The sequence below is a fragment of the Balaenoptera borealis genome (assembly GCF_965194805.1).
Source record: "Balaenoptera borealis genome assembly, chromosome: 6".
Classification (NCBI taxonomy): Eukaryota; Metazoa; Chordata; class Mammalia; order Artiodactyla; family Balaenopteridae; genus Balaenoptera; species Balaenoptera borealis.
This window is the reverse complement of record NC_138863.1, coordinates 51787982-51810364: the sequence shown is the minus strand read 5'-3', so window position 1 is coordinate 51810364 and position 22383 is coordinate 51787982. Positions and strand designations below refer to the sequence as shown.

The 22383-nt window shown below is 36.7% G+C and overlaps 1 long non-coding RNA gene across 1 annotated transcript in view; it reads right to left on the bottom strand.

Moving 5' to 3' along the window:
* The window catches only part of LOC309631328, an 84793-nt gene that overhangs the window by 40710 nt on the left and 21700 nt on the right, over positions 1 to 22383 (bottom strand). The gene's annotated exons all lie outside the window — the stretch shown is intronic.

Here is a 22383-nt window from a genome sequence, read left to right as displayed (position 1 = left end):
ACCATTTTTAACCTATTGAGATATGTAAAATAAACTTATTTATATAAGCATTTGAAGAAAAAATGTAATGTGTTTACCCGGGCCTCCTCAGACTGTGAGGGCAAATAGGATTGCATTAATGGTGATAGACATTTTAAAAAGTCTTTTTTCCATCACCTGCTGAGGCATATCCTCTTCCAAATCTCGTTCATTTATACTGAGAGTCTGAAGAGTTATTCATATATCTTCACAACAGTCCTTATCAATCAATTCCAGCTGATTTCCTCTTCTCTTGCTTCCCTGCTCTTCCACTGGGGTCCTCAATAGGCCAAAGCTGTGATGGTATCATGCTGTTTGGAAGTGGAGAGAGAGCTTCTCGTGCCGTTATTACCACTTACTACATTGGCAGAAAAGCAGCACTTCTTAAAATCCAGCCTTCTCCCCCTTGTGAATACAACTTTGTTCCTTTATGCTTTTACTACCATCTCCTTGGGGCTTGACCACGGGTGAAAAGCACTTGAGATAAACACTTTGCTGCCCTTCCCATCCCCTGTCCTCCAGTTCTGGCAAGCACTCTTGCTCTCTGCCAAAACACCATCCTGCAAATCACCTAATTCAAATCAACAGTGGCTGAATATTTATCAGGAGCACAGTGTAGGTACAAATTCGTTCCCTCTTACTCTTAGGAACAGACAAGCGTTTTAATGACAAATGTTAAGCATTCATATTTTTATTATTTTTTCACTCTGAAATATCATCATAATTAGATTCATCTAATACACAGCTAATGAATAACTGTTGAGTACAAAGCACTAATTACAAAGTTAATTTTCTGTGCTCTTATTTTACTATTGGCTAAAATGTTAATTTTGCTAGCATTTGGATCAAGTTTCTCAAGATTCACAAAAGAGAATTTTTATTTTGGTACAATTTATTATTGTTGTTGTCGTTATCTTTCAACTGCAGTACAAGAAGCCAAAAGCAGGGCTTCCCTGGTGGCGCAGTGGTTGAGAATCCGCCTGGCGATGCAGGGGACACGGGTTCGAGCCCTGGTCCAGGAGGATCCCACATGCCGCGGAGCGACTGGGCCCGTGCGCCACAACTACTGAGCCTGTGCTCTGGAGCCTATGAGACACAACTACTGAAGCCCGCGTGCCTAGAGCCCATGCTCCACAACAAGAGAAGCCACCGCAATGAGGAAGCCTGCGCACCACAACGACGGGCAGCCCCCACTCGACGCAACTAGAGAGAGCCCGCGTGCAGCAGCGAAGACCCAACGCAGCCAAAAATAAATAAATAAAATAAATTAAAAAAAAAAAAAAAGAAGAAGCCAAAAGCAGAATACAAATAACTTCACCAATTCTGTCAGGTATAATCCTAAACCATTTTTTAGAGAAGATATTAATTTCCTAGAAGAGTCTTTGCTTGGTCCATTCTGCCTGTAATGCCCATGATGGAAAGGGAAGGGAGTGAAACAGCTCACCTCTTGTGAGATGTTCTACTTCTTTAGACTCTAGATACACATTTGACAGAACTTATTTGTAAAAAGGCACAGTAGCAGTGAAGGAAACTTCATCCATGATCAGAAATTATGTGAGTATAGAACACAGTTGTACTTATCACTCCTGATTTTGGGGACAGTTCCCCAAAAACAGGCTTACCTTCCAAAGATTTTGAATTGTGTCTATTCTAGATAAATCATCATTTTTTAGAAATCCAAGTGACAGAATGCTTGGCTTTATAAGTAAAACCTGGAACTCAACACGGACTATCAGTGAAACTGATAACCGTTCATTTACAACATGTCTCGGTTTATGGATTAGCTGAATTATAGCAAAGTTGGCAGCAAACCAAATTCTTTAAAGTACTCTATACTTTCCAATTAATAACAAGAATAAGGAAGCACAGGAGGCAGTTGGGGCAATCAGTAATAGCCTGAACTTAAATTGTTTGGTGAGGAAATACTTCTATGACTGAAAAACCCTAACCACAGGTATCATAGAGTAATATGTATTTCTTTTATAGTGTGTTCTCAACTTCAGCATTTCCTTTCTGCTCTTTTCTTACCTCTTGCCCTTCAAGACCTAGAAATTACTTCCTCACCCAGGGATTTCTTTTTTTTTAAATTTATTTTATTTATTTATTTTTGGCTGCGTTGGGTCTTAGTTGCAGCACGTGGGATCTTCGTTGAGGCATGTGGGATCTTTCGTTGCGGCGCGTGGGCTTCTCTCTAGTTGTGGCGTGTGGGTTTTCTCTCTCTAGTTGTGGTGCGCAGGCTCCGGGGCACGTGGGCTCTGTAGTTTGTGGCGTGTGGACTCTAGTTGAGGCACGCGAGCTCAGAAGTTGTGGCACACGGGCTTAGTTGCCCCGCGGCATGTGGGATCTTAGTTCCCCAACCATGGATCGAACCCGCATCTCCTGCATTGTAAGGTGGATTCTTTACCACTGGACCACCAGGGAAGTCCCACCGAGGGATTTCTTGAACCTCACTTTTCTGCTCTGAGAACATTGTTTTCTTTTTCAAATCTGTGCATTAGCATATCTGGTTATGGATTTAAATATCATAACTGGATTAAAATACAACATTTTGTCAACAAATGTTCCTTTCAATGTCATTCTAGCCTGAACACTGAGTTTGAGACTTCAGGTTATGTAAAACAAATTAGTTCTTCATGTGATCTGGCCTACATGTTTGAGTCTGTACTGAGTTTGCTAAAAAAACAAAGACATCTATGTTCACTTTTCTTTTTTTTTTTTAATTTTATTTATATATATATATATATATATATATATATATTTTTTTTTTTTTGGCTGTGTTGGGTCTTCGTTTCTGTGTGAGGGCTTTCTCTAGTTGCAGCAAGCGGGGGCCACTCTTCATCGCGGTGCGCGGGCCTCTCACTGTTGCGGCCTCTCTTTTGTTGCGGAGCACAAGCTCCAGACGCGCAGGCTCAGTAGTTGTGGCTCACGGGCCCAGCTGCTCCGCGGCATATGGGATCTTCCCAGACCAGGGCTCGAACCCGTGTCCCCTGCATTGGCAGGCAGATTCTCAACCGCTGCGCCACCAGGGAAGCCCCACTTTTCTTTTTACAGGAAAATATTGTTGAAAATATATATAACTGAAGGGAGTAGCTGAATGTGAGCATTAAGAGGCCCAATCTAGAAGCAGATAGACCTCAGTTCCAGGCTTAGCTCTGCCACTTTCTTACTCAATCTCCTGGAAATAACAATAGCACCTTCCTCTTTGGTTTACTGGGAGAGATTAATAAGGTGTAATAACATAAGGACATTTAGGATACTGTCTAGCATATGATAAGAGCTCAATAAATATTAGCTATTAGCAAGAAGTAGTAATAACAACAGTAGAAGAGAAAGCAAAAATACACAGCATTGTATTAAATATCAAGATGATACACTGTATTGATTATCTGAGTCAAATATGAGTAAAAATACAGTTGACATTATCCTAATTTTATGTTAAATGAACCACAATCAAAATTGTGTGATTTGTCCTGCTTAACCTTTATTTAATTCAGGAAAAGCTCAACATTAGGTACATTTGTCAGAAGTTTATCTTTTCTGTTATTTATAATACACTTAATTGGCACCACAGTAAATGATTTGGATAATTGCCAATGATGAGATGCTTTACTCTGTATCATTTATTCAAAGGCTTTGGGGTTTCAGAAAACCGGAATCCTTAGTTTTGGCTATTTGCAACCATTTATTGTTTTTTATAAGAATGCGCTTGACAACAACATTCTCTTAGCATAATCCTCCTGTTTCTTTTCTTTTTCTCATTTTAAAAAAATGAATTAATGAACCACTGAGTTGAGCTTTTAAAAATCCTCTAAGCACAGAGATTCTCAGTTGGGCAAAGGCAATTATGAGGATACATGTTGTGTGTGTGAGTATGTGCATATAGTGTGTGTGTTTATGCATATATGCATGGGTATGTTGTTTTTATTCAGTTTTATAATTTTATATTTGAAGAAATATTCCTTTGAAATACAAGTCTTTAAAACACAGCCTTTCAAAATCTCAACTGGTGAGGTGTGGGTTTTAAAAAGTTGAGAAAAACTAACAAATTAAGCCAATTTATTATCAACATAGAAACACTGCAAATAATATAGTACAAATAGTCTGTACTATATCCAGAGTGTTTACTTAATTGATATGTAACTGTCAAATGATTTTCAAGCTGATATAATTCTGAAAGACATACAATCTAAAGTTGAATAAATATTCAACTGGTAGAAATTGCAAATAATTTCAACAACAAATGTTTAAGTCACTACAATGGAGCAGTCAGCATCTTCTCTCTAGAGGGAAGAATTTACAGCTCTGGGTGATGAAGTTTGCTAAGGGAGTAATACTTACCTAACCATGACTTCTATATCTTAGAGACTGAAAATCAAGAAGTGTGGACATCAGTCTTTCATGACCTTGACATCTCATTACAGGCAAGAAAAAAAGAGGCTCTTTTGAGAAGTGATGTTCACTGCCAACTTCCTGGTTTCTTCTTCAAACAGAGAACATTTAGACCTCTCCAAAGCCCTCTGGCACAATGCTAGAGAAACATCCCGTATCAGCAGGTGCTTCTGCCCAGTCCACCGATTTTTATGGTTGCCGGTACAAAACTTCACAGTTATTCTCAAACATTTGGGACTTCTAATTAATGATGACACTAATTTGCAAAAATAACTCTAAAAAGAACTTCCCAATATCTAAAATAAGCCTCTGGTTTAGTGGTTATGTAGTTATTAAAATATATATTTGACTTCTCCTTGAGGAGCATGTGTAAACAATTTTATATATTTGAGCCCACCTTTACAGATTCCAAGCATATAAAAATACATTTCTAGGCTGTGCCATATATCATTTCTTTCCCTTCAAGGGAATATTACAGGCAAAGATTATGTCATTTGAAGCATTAGCCATTTCAGATTACTTTTTACATTTTTCCCTCATTGAAATAGCAAATAAAAGCCCCACCAAATTCTGGTTTTGCTTAGCAAATATTGTCTTTTTTTGCTAGGTACCTTGCTTCTTTACAAGTCCTGAGAGTCTAACTCCTTCATATCTAATCATTTCCACTGCTAGTATCTTAGTTCAGACCCTCTTACTTCTTGCCTGAGTTATGGCACTATATACCACGTAGGCCATTCTGCTTATAGCAATTCATCTACAGTCCATATTCCTCCATATTGTTTGAGTTATTACTCTGAATGCAAATATGATCCCATTGCCTTTGTCCATTTGCTCAAAGCCTTCCAACGACTCTCCACTGTTCTGGAGTTAAAGTCCAAATGCATCCCTTTTTACATCTCCAAGCCTCATTCCTTGAAAGCCCTCAGCATGCTGCCGTGCTTCAGCTACACTCAACCATGCTGCTCCACCCTTCCCTGTATTTGCATGTTCTATTCTCTCTGCTTGGAAGTCCTTTCCTTCTTCTCCAGTGCCACCCACTTTAAGCATATCTTCCTCCAAGAAGCCCTCTGGGATCCACCAAGTTGAGATCACCACTTTGCCTTTGACTCCACTTTACATAGTACATACTTTTATGTGTGTGTATCAGCTTTATTAAAATATAATTCACATACCATACAGTTTACCTATTTAATGTGTACAATTCCATGGTTTTTAGTAGATTCACAGAGCTGTGCAATCATCATCACAATTAACTTTAGAACATTTTCATTATGTCCCAAAATATCCAGTATCACTTAGCAGTCACTCTCCATTTCTCCCCAACCCACTCCCATCCTCTACAACTACTAATCCACTTTCTGTCTCTATAGATTTGCCTATTCTGGACATTTCAGATAAACAGAATAATACAATATATAAACTTGTGTGACTGGCTTCTTTCATTTAGTGTAATGTTTTCAAAGTTCATCCATGTGTATCATGTATCAATTCATCATTCCTTTTTATTGTTGAATAATATTCCATTGTATGGATATACCACATTTTGTTTATCCATCATTATTTGATGGACATCTGGACTGTTTTCACTTTTTGTCTATTAATAATGCTGCTAAGAACTTTCATGTGCAAGTTTTTGTGCGGACATATATTTTTATTTCTTTTGGGTAGATATCTAGAAGTGGATTTTATGTTTAACCTTTTGAAGAACTGCCAGACTGTTTTCCATAGTGGCTGGTTAGACAGAGTTATCAAAGGTTGAATAGAGTTACCTTGTGAACCATTTTACATTTCTACTAGCAGTGTGACGTAGAGGTCCAACTTCATTAATTTTCATGTGGATATAGTACATACCTTTAATATTTTTACATTTATCTTACTATGGTATAATTAACTAGTGTATACCTTTCAAACTACACAAAGAGAGGAACATGTCTTATTTACCATAGTATACCTAGCACAGTGCTTGGCATCTAATAGATGTTCAAAATATACTTGTTAAATGGAACTTAACTGGATTGTAAATATAGACCATTTTTTTCTTGTTACTAAAAAACAAGTTATTTTGATTGAAACATGCAGTATTACTTGATTTTTAGGATAGTTATATTTTATGAGGATATGTCCATTTTAGATGGGCATAAAAAGATTCCTAAACTGGGTTAGATCTATAATCCACCTAGACAGATTTTATTTACTTACAAAGGAACAAGAGCTATATTATAAAGTGTTTAATTCTTCTTCATAGTTTTGGCATCAGTGATAAGAAATATACCCCCCAAATATTAATTTTTTATGCAAATTTTTTAAACTTAAGGTAGCAGATTATATTTTCTAAAGATGGGTCCAGGAATATCTCCTGTCCCACCCACATACTCTTCTAAAACCTTGCCACTTCCCCATCAAGAGCTGTAGTCTATATCCTTTCCCCTTGCAATTGGTTGAAACTTTATGACTGCTTCAAACAATAGAGTCTAGTAAAAAACGATGATCACTACTTTTAAGGCTAGAACATAAAAATGTTATGCATGTCATTCTGGTTGTTTTGGGATGCTTGGTTTTGGAACCCAGCCACCATTCTGTAAGGAAGGCCAAAACACCTTGGAAGAAGAGGTCTATGTGGAGAAACACAGAAGCTTCTGGCTTTTGGCTTTGGCTGAACTCCCAGCCAATCGATAGCACCAAATTGCCAAATATGTGAATGAGTTGTCATGAATGTGGATTCTCCAGTTGCCAGGAAACTCACCCCAGATGATGCCATGTAGAGATGAGACAAGTTGTCCCTGCTAAATCCTGCCCAAATTGCAGATTTATGAACGAAACAAATGATGGTTGTTGCTTTACACCACTAAGTTTGGGGGCTAGCTTGTATATCAATAGGTAACTACTGCTAATTTGGGTACCTAAAAAAGGGATGTTGTCATAACGAAATCTACCACATGTGGCATTGGCTTTGGAACTGGACTGTGGGGAGAAGTTGGAATGGTATTGAGGAGACTGTTAGTGAAACCAAAGGGGTCTTAAGTAGAGGGGTTGTGGAAGACCTACAAGGCTTTGAGGAAGCTGTCAGCAAAGCATTAAAAAAAGAGAGGAAAGTATTATTGGAAGCTGAAAGAAAGGGAACCTTTGTTAGGTGACGGCAGAGAGCTTGCCAACACAGTCATCTAGAATAATGTGGCAAGGAGAAAATGTACCTAATAAACTCAATGATCTAGCTAAGGAGATTTCTAGGAATAATATTCAAAATGCCACCTGATTTTTTTTTCTCACTGCCTAAGATGAAATGTGAGGAGAGAGAAACGAGCTAAAGAATAGACTATTAAATATAAAAGAGCTCAAACTTGCTGTGTTTGAAATAAAACCATTTTTCATACCCACATTCTGTAAAACAATTACTAAATTCTAAAAAATGGCTCTGGAAAAGATCAAATCCAAGATGAGTCTGTAAGATCTTTGTTAATACCTCAGAAGGATTTAAGACAGTTGTTCATAAAACATTTCAAGAGAGGAAAGGTCTTTTAGGAATCTTAATATCTACCTGGCCACATCAATTCAGTTAAATAATAGGACTTCTAAGATTTTTTTTTTTAATTAATTAATTTTATTTATTTATTTTTGGCTGTGTTGGGTCTTCATTGCTGCGCGCGGGCTTTCTCTAGTTGCGGCGAGCAGGGGCTACTCTTAGTTGCGGTGTGTGGGCTACTCTTAGTTGCGGTGTGTGGGCTTCTCATTGAGGTGGCTTCTCTTGTTGCAGAGCACGGGCTGTAGGCGTGCAGGCTTCAGTAGTTGTGGTACATGGGCTTAGCTGCTCCGTGGCATGTGGGATCTTCCTGGACCAGGGCTTGAACCCATGTCCCCTGCATTGGCAGGTGGATTCTTAACCACTTCGCCACCAAGGAAGCCCTAAGATTCTTAAAAGAATTCTCCCACAGCAGTCTCAAAAGAATCCCAACTATACAAGTGTTTGTCTTCAAGAGTTTTGTGGATTTGGCTTTTGTTTAATGGAGTTGGTTATAAATTGATACACAAGAAACCCACAAGAATTTTTAACAAATTATATCTGTTTAGACTGAAAGCAGGAGATATAATATAAAATGAAGAGGACCCTGGATCCCCAGATTTTTAGAGGCAGGCCTTTTCAATTCACACTACATTTGTGCTAGATCAGATTTTTTTTGCCTTGCTTGGGTGATGTATTTTACTTCATGTGTCTTAAATTTTCAGGTTTCTGTTTTTGAAGGGCACTTTCTTATTTCTAATATTACTGGAATTTTAAAAACAGGATGTTGTCCTCAATCCATTAATTTAGTAAGTTTTAGAGGCTTCAAATAAACTATCACACTGACTTTCAGATTGAGAAACACTACAGTTGGTTTTTTTTTTTTTTCCTCTCAAAATGTAGTCTCCTCCCACCCACTACCCACCATCTACTTTCCTTCAATAGTTTATGATTTCCTTTTGTCTATTTCATGGATTTGCTCTTTCTTAAAGTCTATTGGCCAGAACTACACTAATATTTCAGGGCAGATATACGCAGTCTTTGTCAAAGATCAGGACAAGGTTATATCTTTTGTTTACTACAATACTTTTCTTGATGATCATGGAGATGATATTTGTCTTACTAGATTTGGTGTGATTGAAAAATTACTTAAATATCTTTAGCTATAAATCCCAGAGCAAGGAGATTACATTGTTAACTGCCTCTATTAGGAACAGTTCATGGATTACGGAAAAAAATGTAGGAAGCAAATATCACACCAAAATATTGTCAGTAGAAACATGAAATATTGGCAGGATCCTGTTTGAAAAGCAACAGAGGATTATTCCATGTGTTTCCTTTTATTCATTCAATTATGTTAAGTTTAAGGGGGTGAATTGAAGTTAGGTATATGTAAAATACTTCCCTTTGCATTAGGCATTTGGGGAATGGAAATCAGTGTTACAGCAGGTACATATTTGGGATTGTCTCAGACCGGGTGTGAAGTATGTCTCTCCCTGAGCAGCCTGTACTGGCAGTATCAACAGTAACTAAGCAAGTACCAGCCGAGCTGCACTCCTTGTAAAACAATCCAGTTATGGTGAGCATGAAGACCTTAGCCCTGGTGATAATTTCCAGAATGAAATGTTCACAGGATGAAATGGAAAAACATCAGCAGCTCATCCTTTTCCTTGTCATCCTTGTTTATGGAAAGCTAAAAATGTGAAGGAGCTTCCCTTGTTTGTGTTTCCCAAGCTTCATAGAGACATATATGGAATTTGGCCTAATGAGTTAGCATTTCTAGGCAAGTTCTATACAAATGGTTTTCTACTGTTTGAACAACTAGTCACTTATTCTGGATTCAAAGTCATTTACTTAGAAAGAAATACACCAATTTAATCAAGTCATTAACTCAAGACAATGTTGAGTGATGGTAGAATCTCACTTTTTAGTTGTTTATCATTTGATTAGTCTAGTTTTGTATAGTTTAACAGAGTCAATGTCTGTCAGGTCTTTATGCCTAATTTGCTCTGGCAGGATAGTTTTTTATATTAATTTATGCTTATTTCCTTAGTATTCTTCTCACTGCAATTAGAAGATACTAGTCAAGATTTATAATCCCTTGTTTCAGGATTGTGATGCAGGGCTGATTATCCAACACTAAAAAGAACCAGCTGCTCTCCTGGACCTCACCCTTGAGAGGGCTCCACTTTGGCCCTCATCTTTGGACTGTTTTGTGAGCAAACCCACCACCACCACAAGACAGCAACTACAACCTTTCCATGGCAGGATACCTGGAGAATGGGTATGGTGCAGACCAGGCACCCACAGTTCAACTCTGATGACTTATATAGAACATGGGCTAAGAAGAAGGACTTCTGTAGAACAAAGACCACATACCCTTTCTTTAGGATTATTTTCAGGAAGAGGAGGGACAACCTCTGTGGACTTCAAAGTTCATGTAAAAGTAAACAATCTGATAGAACTTCCTATCACTGGGTCAAAAGGAAATTAAGGACTCTGCAAAGGATGATGACTAAAAGAATTTGGAGGGTCTTAAATTTGTAGTTTTCCCAATTTTTTTTAATTTTTCATGTCCATCTGTTTTCCTAAAATGAACGTTAGTGACACACATAAAAGATCTGTGTACTTATCGTGAGGGTCAGCTAGTGAGATTGTGCCTAGTGCTTCGACATTCTTGGGAGATTAGCCTAAGGAATAGTGTGGGAAAAGGCTGATCTCTTGAAAATAGAAATTCCCATGCAGGTTGACTAATCCCATGACACAACTGAGGTGAGTTTTTAATTCATTCATTGTGAATTAAATGTACAGAAATGTAGATTTTTACTTTAAAGCTGAGTTTGTTCACCATTTGCATTTGACGCTCATCAAAACAAAATCTTCAAAAAAAAAATTAAAAACACGACTCTGACAAATATAAAATCAGCAGTGTCAAAGATTAATTTAGTTAATTATTTAAGGGAACCAGAGGGATAATAAAGCTAATTTTAAAATGTGCTGATCTACAGATTTAATGTGATCCCTATCAAATAACCCATGACATTTTTCACAGAAGTAGAATAAATAATCCTAAAATTCATATGGAACCATAAAAGACCCAGAATTGCCAAAGCAATCCTGAGGAAAAAGAACAAAGCAAGAGGCATAACCCTCTCAGACTCCAGACAATTCTACAAAGCCACAGTAATCACATCAGCATGATACTGGCACAAAAACAGACATATGGATCAATGGAACAGAACAGAGAGCCCAGAAATAAACCCACACACCTACGGTCAATTAACCTTCGACAAAGGAGGCAAGGATATACAATGGGAAAAAGACAGTCTCTTCAGCAAGTGGTGTTGGGAAAGTTGGACAACTACATATAAGTCAATGAAGTTATAACACACCCTCTCACTGTACACAAAATAAACTCAAAATGGCTTAAAGACTTAAACATAAGACATGACATCATAAAACTCCTAGAAGAGATCATAGGCAAACATTCTCTGACATAAATCATACCAATGTTTTCTTAGGTCAGTCTCCCAAAGCAATAGAAATAAAAACAATCAAATTTACAAGCTTTTGCAAAGCAAAGGAAACCATAAACAAAATGAAAAGACAAGCTATACAACGGGAGAAAATATTTGCAAATGATGTGACTGACAAGGGATTAATTTCCAAAATATAACAGCTCATATAACTCAATTAAAAAAACAAACAACCTAATCGAAAAATGGGCAGAAGACCTAAATAGACATTTCTCCAAATAAGACATATAGATGGCCAACAGATACATGAAAAGATGCTCAACAGTGCTAATTATTATAGAAATGCAAATCAAAATCACAATCAGGTACCACCTCACACCAGTCAGAATGGCCATCATTAAAAAGTCTACAAATGACAAATGCTGGAGAGGGTGTGGAGAAGAGGGAACCCTCCTACACTGTTGGTGGGAATGTAAATTGGTACAGCCACTAAGGAACACAGTATGGAGGTTCCTCAGAAAACCAAAACTAGAATTACCATATGATCCAGCAATCCCACTTCTGGGCATATATCCAGACAAAACTATAATTCAAAAAGATACATGCACCCCCATGTTCATAGCAGCACTACTCACCAGAGCCAAGACATGGAAGCAACCTAAATGTCCACTGACATGGACAGATGAATGGATAAAGAAGATGTGGTGCATCTATACAATGTAATACTACTCAGCCATAAAAAGAATGAAATAATGCCATTTGCAGAAACATGGATGCAACTAGAGGTTATCATACTGAGTGAAGTAAGTCAGAAAGAGAAAGACAAATACCACATGATATCACTTATATGTGGAATCTAAAATATGACACAAATGAACCTATCTATGAAACAGAGACAGAATCACGGACATAGAGAAAGACTGGTGGTTGCCAAGGGTTGAGGGAGGGATGGAGTGGGAGGTTGGGGTTAGCAGATGTAAGCTATTACATATAGAATGGATAAACAACAAGGTCCTTCTGTATAGCACAGAGAACTATATTCAGTATCCTATGATAAACCATAATGGAAAAGAATATAGAAAAGAATATATATATATATGTACAACTGAATCACTTTGCTGTACAGCTGTGATCAACACAACATTGTAAATCAACTATACTTCAATTAAAAAATTGATTTAAAAATGTGCTGGACAGGCAGAAATATTATAATTTTTAAAAAAGCATACCAAATTAAGATTGTTAAATTTTAAAATCTTGTGTTTTAATCTTTTCTACTAGACAGAAACCATTTACATTTCTATAGGAAAAATTCATTTGCAATGCTATGGACAAAATAATTTGAATTGCTATCAGTTTTCTATAAGTTAACATTTACTTTCTTACAGTTGTAAGATACCCTAATTAATGGGAATATTAAGTCAAAACAAACTATATACCCTTAAAGAATCAATCCCACTTTGGGATTTTTCTTTTTACTGTCCTGATATAATTAATTATATTTTCCCTCAAAATGAGAAATACAGAGTGATTCCTCCTGAGCTGTGATTCTAATAAGGGAGTGAAATTATGACACAAAAATTTCAATATTTATTTTATGTAAAACTAAAAACCAGTATTGATTTTTTAAAATTTTAAACGTGTTTTCAGAAGTCAAAACAAAATAGTTAATAAAACTAAATAAAAAATTTATGAAAAATTACAAATTGCAAAATAAATTTATAAAATATGTATCAAATATTTTGTCACTCTACTATAAATTAACATAAAATGTAAGGATAATAAAAATATTAAATCAGACTCATAAAATGCTGAAACTTTAATTAATCATAAAAAATACTATTCAATTTTTAATAACAATTAAGAAAAATAAAGCCCTTGAATACTGGTATAGTTAAGTGGCAAGGTTGCTTTTGTGTAAATTGTTACAGATACTGAAAAAGGTTTTTTGACTTTAATTAGTCAGGGTAATGTGAAGCGTTAACTCCAAACTCAGGATTGCGGCAGTATAAAAGGATCCTTTCTAAATGAGGGCACCATTGCTTAATGCAAAATTTTAAAGGAGTATAATTACTCTCTGGGAATACATCAAGATATAAATGATACCAATTCTATTCCCTATCCCTCAGTGCTGGCTACTTTTAAGATTTTCTCTTTAATACTGGTTTGCAGCAATTTGATTACAATTTGCCTTGGTGTGGTTTGAGTTTCTTGGATGAAATTCTTAGATCTGTGGGTTTATACTTTCATCAAATTTGGAATTTTTTTAATCATTATTTCTTCAGTTTTTTTTTTTTTTCCTGTCCTCCCACCCCTCCTTTCCTTCTGCAACTCCAACTGCCTGTATGTTAAACTTTTATATTGTTCCTCAGGTCACCGAGGATCTGTTCTTCCCCCTTAGCCCCCCCTCTTTCTCTCTGTTTCATTTTGAGTATTTCTATTTCTTGTTTTTTAAATTAATTTATTTTTTTTTAATTTTTGAATTTTATTTATTTTTTTATACAGCAGGTTCTTATTAGTCATCAATTTTATACACATCAGTGTATACATGTCAATCCCAATCTCCCAATTCATCACACCCCCACCCCCACCCCTCCACGGCTTTCCCCCCTTGGTGTCCATATGTTTGTTCTTTACATCTGTGTCTCAACTTCTGCCCTGCAAACCGATTCATCTGTACCATTTTTATAGGTTCCACATACATGTGTTAATATACGATATTTGTTTTTCTCTTTCTGATTTTCACACTGTATGACAGTCTCTAGATTCGTCAACGTCTCAACAAATGACCCAATTTCGTTCCTTTTTATGGCTGAGTAATATTCCATTGTATATATGTACCACATCTTCTTTATCCATTCGTCTGTCGATGGGCATTTAGGTTGCTTCCATGACCTGGCTATTGTAAATAGTGCTGCAATGAACATTGGGGTGCATGTGTCTTTTTGAATTATGGTTTTTCCTCGGTATATGCCCAGTAGTGGGATTGCTGGATCATATGCTAATTCTATTTTGTTTTTTAAGGAACATCAATACTGTTCTCCATAGTGGCTGTATCAATTTACATTCCCACCAACAATGCGAGAGGGTTACCTTTTCTCCACACCCTCTCCAGCATTTGTTGTTTGTAGATTTTCTGATGATGCCCATTCTAACTGGTGTGAGGTGATACCTCATGGTAGTTTTGATTTGCATTTCTCTAATAATTAGTGATGTTGAACAGCTTTCATGTGCTTCTTGGCCATCTGTATGTCTTCTTTGGAGAAATGTCTATTTAGGTCTTCTGCCCATTTTTGGATTGGGTTGTTTGTTTTTTTAATATTGAGCTGCATGAGCTGTCTATATATTTTGGAGACTAATCCTTTGTCCGTTGATTTGTTTGCAAATATTTTCTCCCATTCTGAGGGTGGTCTTTTCGTCTTGTTTATGGTTTCCTTTGCTGTGCAAAAGCTTTGAAGGTTCATTAGGTGCCATTTGTTTATTTTTGTTTTTATTTCCATTACTCTAGGAGGTGGATCAAAAAAGATCTTGCTGTGACTTATGTCAAAGAGTGGTCTTCCTATGTTTTCCTCAAAGTGATTTATAATGTCCAGTCTTACATTTAGGTCTTTAATGCATTTTGAGTTTATTTTTGTGTATGGTGCTAGGGAGTGTTCTAATTTCACTCTTTTACATGTAGCTGTCCAGTTTTCCCAGCATCACTTATTGAAGAGACTGTCTTTTCTCCATTGTATATCCTTGCCTCCTTTGTCATAGATTAGTTGACCACAGGTGTGTGGGTTTATCTCTGGGCTTTCTATCTTGTTCCATTGATCTATGTTTCTGTTTTTGTGCCAGTACCATATTGTCTTGATTACTTTAGCTTTGTAGTATAGTCTGAAGTCAGGGAGTCTGATTCCTCCAGCTCTGTTTTTTTCCCTCAACTCTGCTTTGGCTATTCGGGGTCTTTTGTGTCTCCATACAAATTTTAACATCTTTTGTTCTAGTTCCATAAAAAATGCCATTGGTAATTTGATAGGGATTGCATTGAATTTGTAGATTGCTTTGGGTAGTATACTCATTTTCACAGTATTGATTCTTCCAATCCAAGAACATGGTATATCTCTCCATCTGTTGGTATCATCTTTAATTTCTTTCCTCAGTGTCTTATAGTTTTCTGCATACAGGTCTTTTGTCTCCCTAGGTAGGTTTATTCCCAGGTATTTTATTCTTTTTGTTGCAATGATAAATGGGAGGGTTTCCTTAATTTCTGTTTCAGATTTTTCTTCATTAGTGTATAGGAATGCAAGAGATTTCTGTGCATTAATTTTGTATCCTGCAACTTTACCAAATTCATTGATTAGCTCTAGTAGTTTTCTGGTGACATCTTTAGGATTCTCTATGTATAGTATCATGTCATCTGCAAAAAGTGACAGTTTTACTTCTTCTTTTCCAATTTGTATTCCTTTTATTTCTTTTTCTTCTCTGATTGCCATGGCTAGGACTTCCAAAACTACGTTGAATAATAGTGGTGAGAGTGGACATCCTTGTCTTGTTCCTGATCTTAGAGGAAATGCCTTCAGTTTTTCACCATTGAGAATGTTTGCTGTGGGTTTGTCGTATATGGCCTTTATTATGTTGAGGTAGGTTCCCTCTATGCTCACTTTCTGGAGAGTTTTTATCATAAATGTGTGTTGAATTTTGTCAAAAGCTTTTTCTGCATCTATTGAGATGATCATATAGTTTTTATTCTTCAATTTGTTAATATGGTGTATCACATTGATTGATTTGTGTATATTGAAGAATCCTTGCATCCCTGGGATAAATCCTACTTGATCATGGTGTATGATCCTTTTAATGTGTTATTGGATTCAATTCGCTAGTATTTTGCTGAGGATTTTTGCATCTATATTCATCAGTTATGTTGGTTGGTAATTTTCTTTTTTTGTAGCATCTTTGTCTAGTTTTGGTATCAGGGTGATGGTGGCCTCACAGAATGAGTTTGGGAGTGTTCCTTCCTCTGCAATTTTTTGGAAGAGTTTGAGAAGGATGGGTGTTAGCTCTTCTCTAAATGTTTGATAGAATTCACCTGTGAAGCCATCTGGTCCTGGACTTTTTGTTTGTTGGAAGATTTTTAATCACAGTTCCAATTTCATTACTTGTGATTGGTCTGTTCATATTTTCTATTTCTTCCTGGTTCAGTCTTGGAAGTTATACCTTTCTCAGAATTTGTCCATATCTTCCAGGATGTCCATTTTATTGGTATAGAGTTGCTTGTAGTAGTCTCTTAGGATGCTTTGAATTTTGGCGGTGTCTGTTGTAACTTCTCCTTTTTCATTTCTAATTTTATTGATTTGAGTCCTCTCCCTCTTTTTCTTGATGAGTCTGGCTAATGGTTTATCAATTTTGTTTATCTTCTCAAAGAACCAGCTTTTAGTTTTATTGATCTTTGCTATTGTTTTCTCTGTTTCTATTTCATTTATTTCTGCTCTGATCTTTATGATTTCTTTCCTTCTACTAACTTTGGGTTTTGTTTGCTCTTCTTTCACTAGTTCCTTTAGGTGTAAGGTTAGATTCTTTATTTGAGATTTTTCTTGTTTTGAGGTAGGACTGTATTGCTACAAACTTCGCTCTTAGAACTGCTCTTGCTGCATCCCATAGGTTTTGGATCATCGTGTTTTCATTGTCATTTGTCTCTAGGTATTTTTTGATTTCCTCTTTGATTTCTTCAGTGATCTCCTGGTTTTTTAGTAACATACTGTATAGCCTCCATGTGTTTGTGTTTCTTACGTTTTTTCCCCTGTAATTCATTTCTAATCTCATAGCATTGTGGTCAGAAAAGATGCTTGATATGATTTCAATTTTCTTAAATATACTGAGGCTTGATTTGTGACCCAAGATGTGATCTATCCTGGAGAATGTTCCCTGCGCACTTGAGAAGAAAGTGTAATCTGCTGTTTTGGGGTGGAATGTCCCATAAATATCAATTAAATCTGGCTGGTCTATTGTGTCATTTAAAGCTTCTGTTTTCTTATTTATTTTCATTTTGGATGATCTGTCCATTGGTATAAGTGAGGTGTTAAAGTCCCCCACTATTATTGTGTTACTGTCGATTTCCTCTTTTAGAGCTGTTAGCAGTTGCCTTATGTATTGAGGTGCTCCTATGTTGGGTGCATACATATTTATAATTGTTATATCTTCTTCTTGGATTGATCCCTTGATAGTTATGTAGTGTCTTTCCTTGTCTCTTGTAACATTCTTTAAAGTCTATTTTATCTGATATGAGTATTGCTACTCCAGCTTTCTTTTGATTTCCATTTGCATGGAATATCTTTTTCTATCCCTTCACTTTCAGTCTATATGTGTCCCTAGGTCTGAAGTGGGTCTCTTGTAGACAGCATATAGATGGGTCTTGTTTTTGTATCCATTCAGCAAGCCTGTGTCTTTTGGTTGGAGCATTTAATCCATTCATTTTTAAGGTAATTATCGATATATATGTTCCTATGACCATTTTCTTAATTGTTTTGGGTTTGTTTTTGTAGGTCCTTTTCCTCTCTTGTGTTTCCCACTTAGAGAAGTTCCTTTAGCATTTGTTGTAGAGCTGGTTTGGTGGTGCTGAATTCTCTTAGCTTTTGCTTGTCTGTAAAGCTTTTGATTTCTCCATCAAATCTAAATGATATCCTTGCTGGGTAGAGTAATCTTGGTTGTAGGTTCTTCCCTTTCATCACTTTAAGTATATCATGCCACTCCCTTCTGGCTTGTAGAGTTTCTGCTGAGAAATCAGCTGTTAACCTTATGGGAGTTCCCTTGTATGTTATTTGTCGTTTTTCCCTTGCTGCTTTCAATAGTTTTTCTTTGTCTTTAATTTTTGCCAATTTGATTACTATGTGTCTCCATGTGTTTCTCCTTGGGTTTATCCTGTATGTGACTCTCTGTGCTTCCTGTACTTGGGTAGCTATTTCCTTTCCCATGTTAGGGAAGTTTTCGAATATAATCTCTTCAAATATTTTCTCTGGTTCTTTCTCTCTCTCTTCTCCTTCTGGGACCTCTATAATGCGAATATTGTTGCGTTCAATGTTGTCCCAGAGGTCTCTTAGGCTGTCTTCATTTCTTTTCATTCTTTTTTCTTTATTCTGTTCCACAGAAGTGAATTCCACCATTCTGTCTTCCAGGTCACTTATCTGTTCTTCTGCCTCAGTTATTCCGCTATTGATCCCTTCTAGTGTAGTTTTCATTTCAATTATTGTATTGTTCATCTCTGTTTGTTTGTTCTTTAATTCTTCTAGGCCTTTGTTAAACGTTCCTTGCATCTTCTCGATCTTTGCCTCCATTCTTTTTCTGAGGTCCTGGATCATCTTTGCTATCATTATTCTGAATTCTTTTTCTGGAAGGTTGCCTATCTCCACTTCATTTAGTTGTTTTTCTGGGGTTTTATCTTGTTCCTTCATCTGGTACATAGCCCTCTGCCTTTTCATCTTGTCTGTCTTTCTGTGAATGTGGTTTTTGTTCCACAGGCTGCAGGATTGTAGTTCTTCTTGCTTCTGCTGTCTGCCCTCTGGTGGATGAGGCTATCTAAGAGGCTTGTGAGTATTTCTATATCTTCAGGTTTATGGATTTTTTTCTTTAGTATTTAATACGCTGTTAATATCATTCAATGAAATCTTCAATTCCAATATTATTTTTTAGCTATAGAAATTTTATTTGGTTCTTTTTATATCTTCCATTTCTCTCTTCATTGTGTTTCTGCTTTTCTTAGAATCTTTTAACATATTTATAATAGCTGTTTTAAAGTGCCTGTTTGTTAATTCTATGTTTGTCATTTGGGGGACTCTTTCTATTAACTGAGTTATCTCTTGGTTATGAGGCATATTTCCTTGCTTATTCACATGACCAGTAATTTTTTAATTATATGCTGGACACTGTGATTTTGTGTCATTTAGTGCTGGATTTTGTGGTATTCCTTTAACACGTTTTGGATATTGCTTTGGCAGGGTAAGCTGCTTGCAGATCAGCGTGATCCTTTCAAGGCTTGCCTTTCAGTTTTTCATATGGGTCTATAGTAGCCCTTAATCCCACAGCTCACCCTGAACCTTCTGGTTTCTCTAATGAAATGACAAGTGTATTCAAGATTTCTCCACTCTGACTGATGTTAACTCAAATGATTCCCAGGTTCACATGAGTTCTGCGGATAGTTCAATTTACAGCTCCCTAGTAACTATCTTCTCTCAGCAGCTGTTATTTGTCTGGCCATGTTAAATTTCCCCTTACCCACCAAGGACCAAAGACCACCAAAGACCTCTATGCAGACTTCTAGAGCTCATTCTCTGCACAGCTCCCTCCTCTCTGGTAATCTTCCTTGCAAATTCTAGTTGCCTCAGCCTCCCTCATCAGCTCTGTCTTCTCAACTCTTTGCAACTGCTAGGGTCTGTTTGGATTTGCCCCCCCTGTGCTGCAGTCCAGAAATTGCTGCGGCAAACACAGGGCTCATCTTGTTGAGTTTCCTTCTCTCAGAGAGTAGTTATTCAATGTATAAAAACAGCTGTTTCATCTATTTTGTCCAGTTTTCTAGTTGTTTGCAGTAGGAAGGTAAGTTCCACAAGCAATTGTGCTCTCATAGAAGGATGCATCAATTTAAAAATATTCTAGAATAAAAATACTATGCCAACAAAAATATTGTGTTTTCTTACCATGGTATATTGGAATACTAGAATGCCAACAAATGGTATAGCAGCCACTATGTCTGAAGAAAGTAGACCAACTTCCCAGAGTTGAATAGAGCCCACTTTGGCTCTTGCTAGTATTTCGGATCCGATGAGATTTTTCTGGGATTCCCATTCAATGTCTGGCTTAGTGGACTCTTCCTTACAGCCCACTGCTAAGGGCTGCGGCAACTCCAAATTGAGCATGTGGAAATTTCTGCAGATGGAGATGAAGGGGCTGCACACAAGGTGCTATCACAGGTCTGCTTGGTCTGAATGTGCCCTATTGCTTTCCACTTTATGGCACCCATGCCAGTTTGGCATGAAACACTCTTAGAGGCTGCCTCCATTTAGAATTCCAGGCCCCAAACAAGTGAAAGTTCCTTTCTGCCCATAGAACTGAGCTACTTGAGAGTTTTCTGCCATCTAGTTTATTGTCCAACCCACCTTCTCTCCACAGGGGGAGGAGGCAGGGCAGGGCCCGGTTTGGAAACTCATCTATGATTCACTTACTTGCTGTACTACCTTCAGGATCCTTTCTACATGCTTTGGACTGAATTATGTACCCCCAAATTCATATGCTGAAGCCCTATCCCCCAGGGCAGCTGTGTTTGGAATAAGAAAGTAACTAACCAATTACAAGTATGGAAATTGAATCTGTGATTTAAAAACTCCCAACAAGCAAAAGTTCAGGACCATATGGCTTCACAGATGAATTATATTAAACATTTAGAGACTAGTTAACGCCTATCCTTCTGAAACTATTACCAAAAGTTGCAGAGGAACACTTCCAAACTCATTCTACAAGGCCACAATCATCCCGATACCAAGACCAGACAAAGATACCACAAAAAAAGAAAATTACATGCCAATATCACCAATGAACATAGATGCAAAAATCCTAAACAAAATACTAGCAAACTGAATCCAACAATATATTAAAAGGATCATACACCATGGACAGCTACATGTAAAAGAATGAAATTAGAACATTCTCTAACACCACGCACAAAAATAAAGATGGATAAAGATCTAAGTGTAAGACCAGATACTATAAAACTCCTAGAGGAAAACATAGGCAGGACACTCTTTGACATAAATCACAGCAATATGTTTTTGGATCTGTCTCCTAGAGTAATGGAAATAAGAACAAAAGTTAAAAAATGGGACCTAATTAAACTGAAAATCTTTTGTACAACAAAGGAACCCATAAAGATGAAAAGACAACCCTCAGAATGGGAGAAAATATTTGTAAATGATGCAACTGACAGGGATTAATCTCCAAAATAAGGAAATAGCTCATACAGCTCAGTATCAAATAAAACAAACAACCCAATAAAAAAAATGGGCAGAAGATCTAAACAGACACTTCTCCAAAGAAGACATACAGATGGGCAACAGGCACATGAAAATGTGCTTAATATTGCTAATTATTAGAGAAATGCAAATCATAATCACAATGAGTTATCACCTCACACCTGTCAGAATGGCCATCATCAAAAAGTCTACAAATAATAAATGCTGCAGAGGGTATGGAGAAAAAGGAACCCTCCTACACCACTGGTGGGAATGTAAATTGGTACAACCACTATGGAAAACAGTATGGAGGTTCCCTAAAAAACTAAAAACAGAGTTACCATATGACCCTACAAGCCCACTTTGGGGCATATATCTGGAGAAAACCTTAATTCGAAAAGATACATGCACCCCAGTGTTCACTGCAGCACTATTTACAACAGCCAAGACGTGGAAGCAACATAAATGTCCAACAGAGGAATGGATAAAGAAGATGTGGCATACACACACACACACAATTAATATTAGCCATAAAAAAGAATGAAATAATGTCATTTGCAGCAACATGAGTAGACCTAGAGATGATCATACTAAGTGAAGTAAGACAGAGAAAGACAAATATCGTATGATATCACTTATATGTGGAATATAAAAAAATGATACAAATGAACTTATTTACAAAACAGAAAGAGACTCACAGACATAGAAAACAAACTCATGGTTACCAAAGGGGAAAGGGGGGGTCAGGGAGAGATATATTAGGAGGTTGGGATTAACATATACACAGTACTATATAGAAAATAGATAACCAACAAGGACCTACTGTATAGCACTGGCAACTGTACACAATATTTTATAATAAGGGAAAAGAATCTTAAAAGGAATATAAATATATATTACTGAATCACTATGCTGTATACCTGAAACTAACATGATAGATATTCTAAATCAACTATACTTCAAAAAAAAAAAAAAAGAAAACCCAGGGGAAAAAAGTAACTAACATAAGAGTGGAGCCCTGATCTGATAA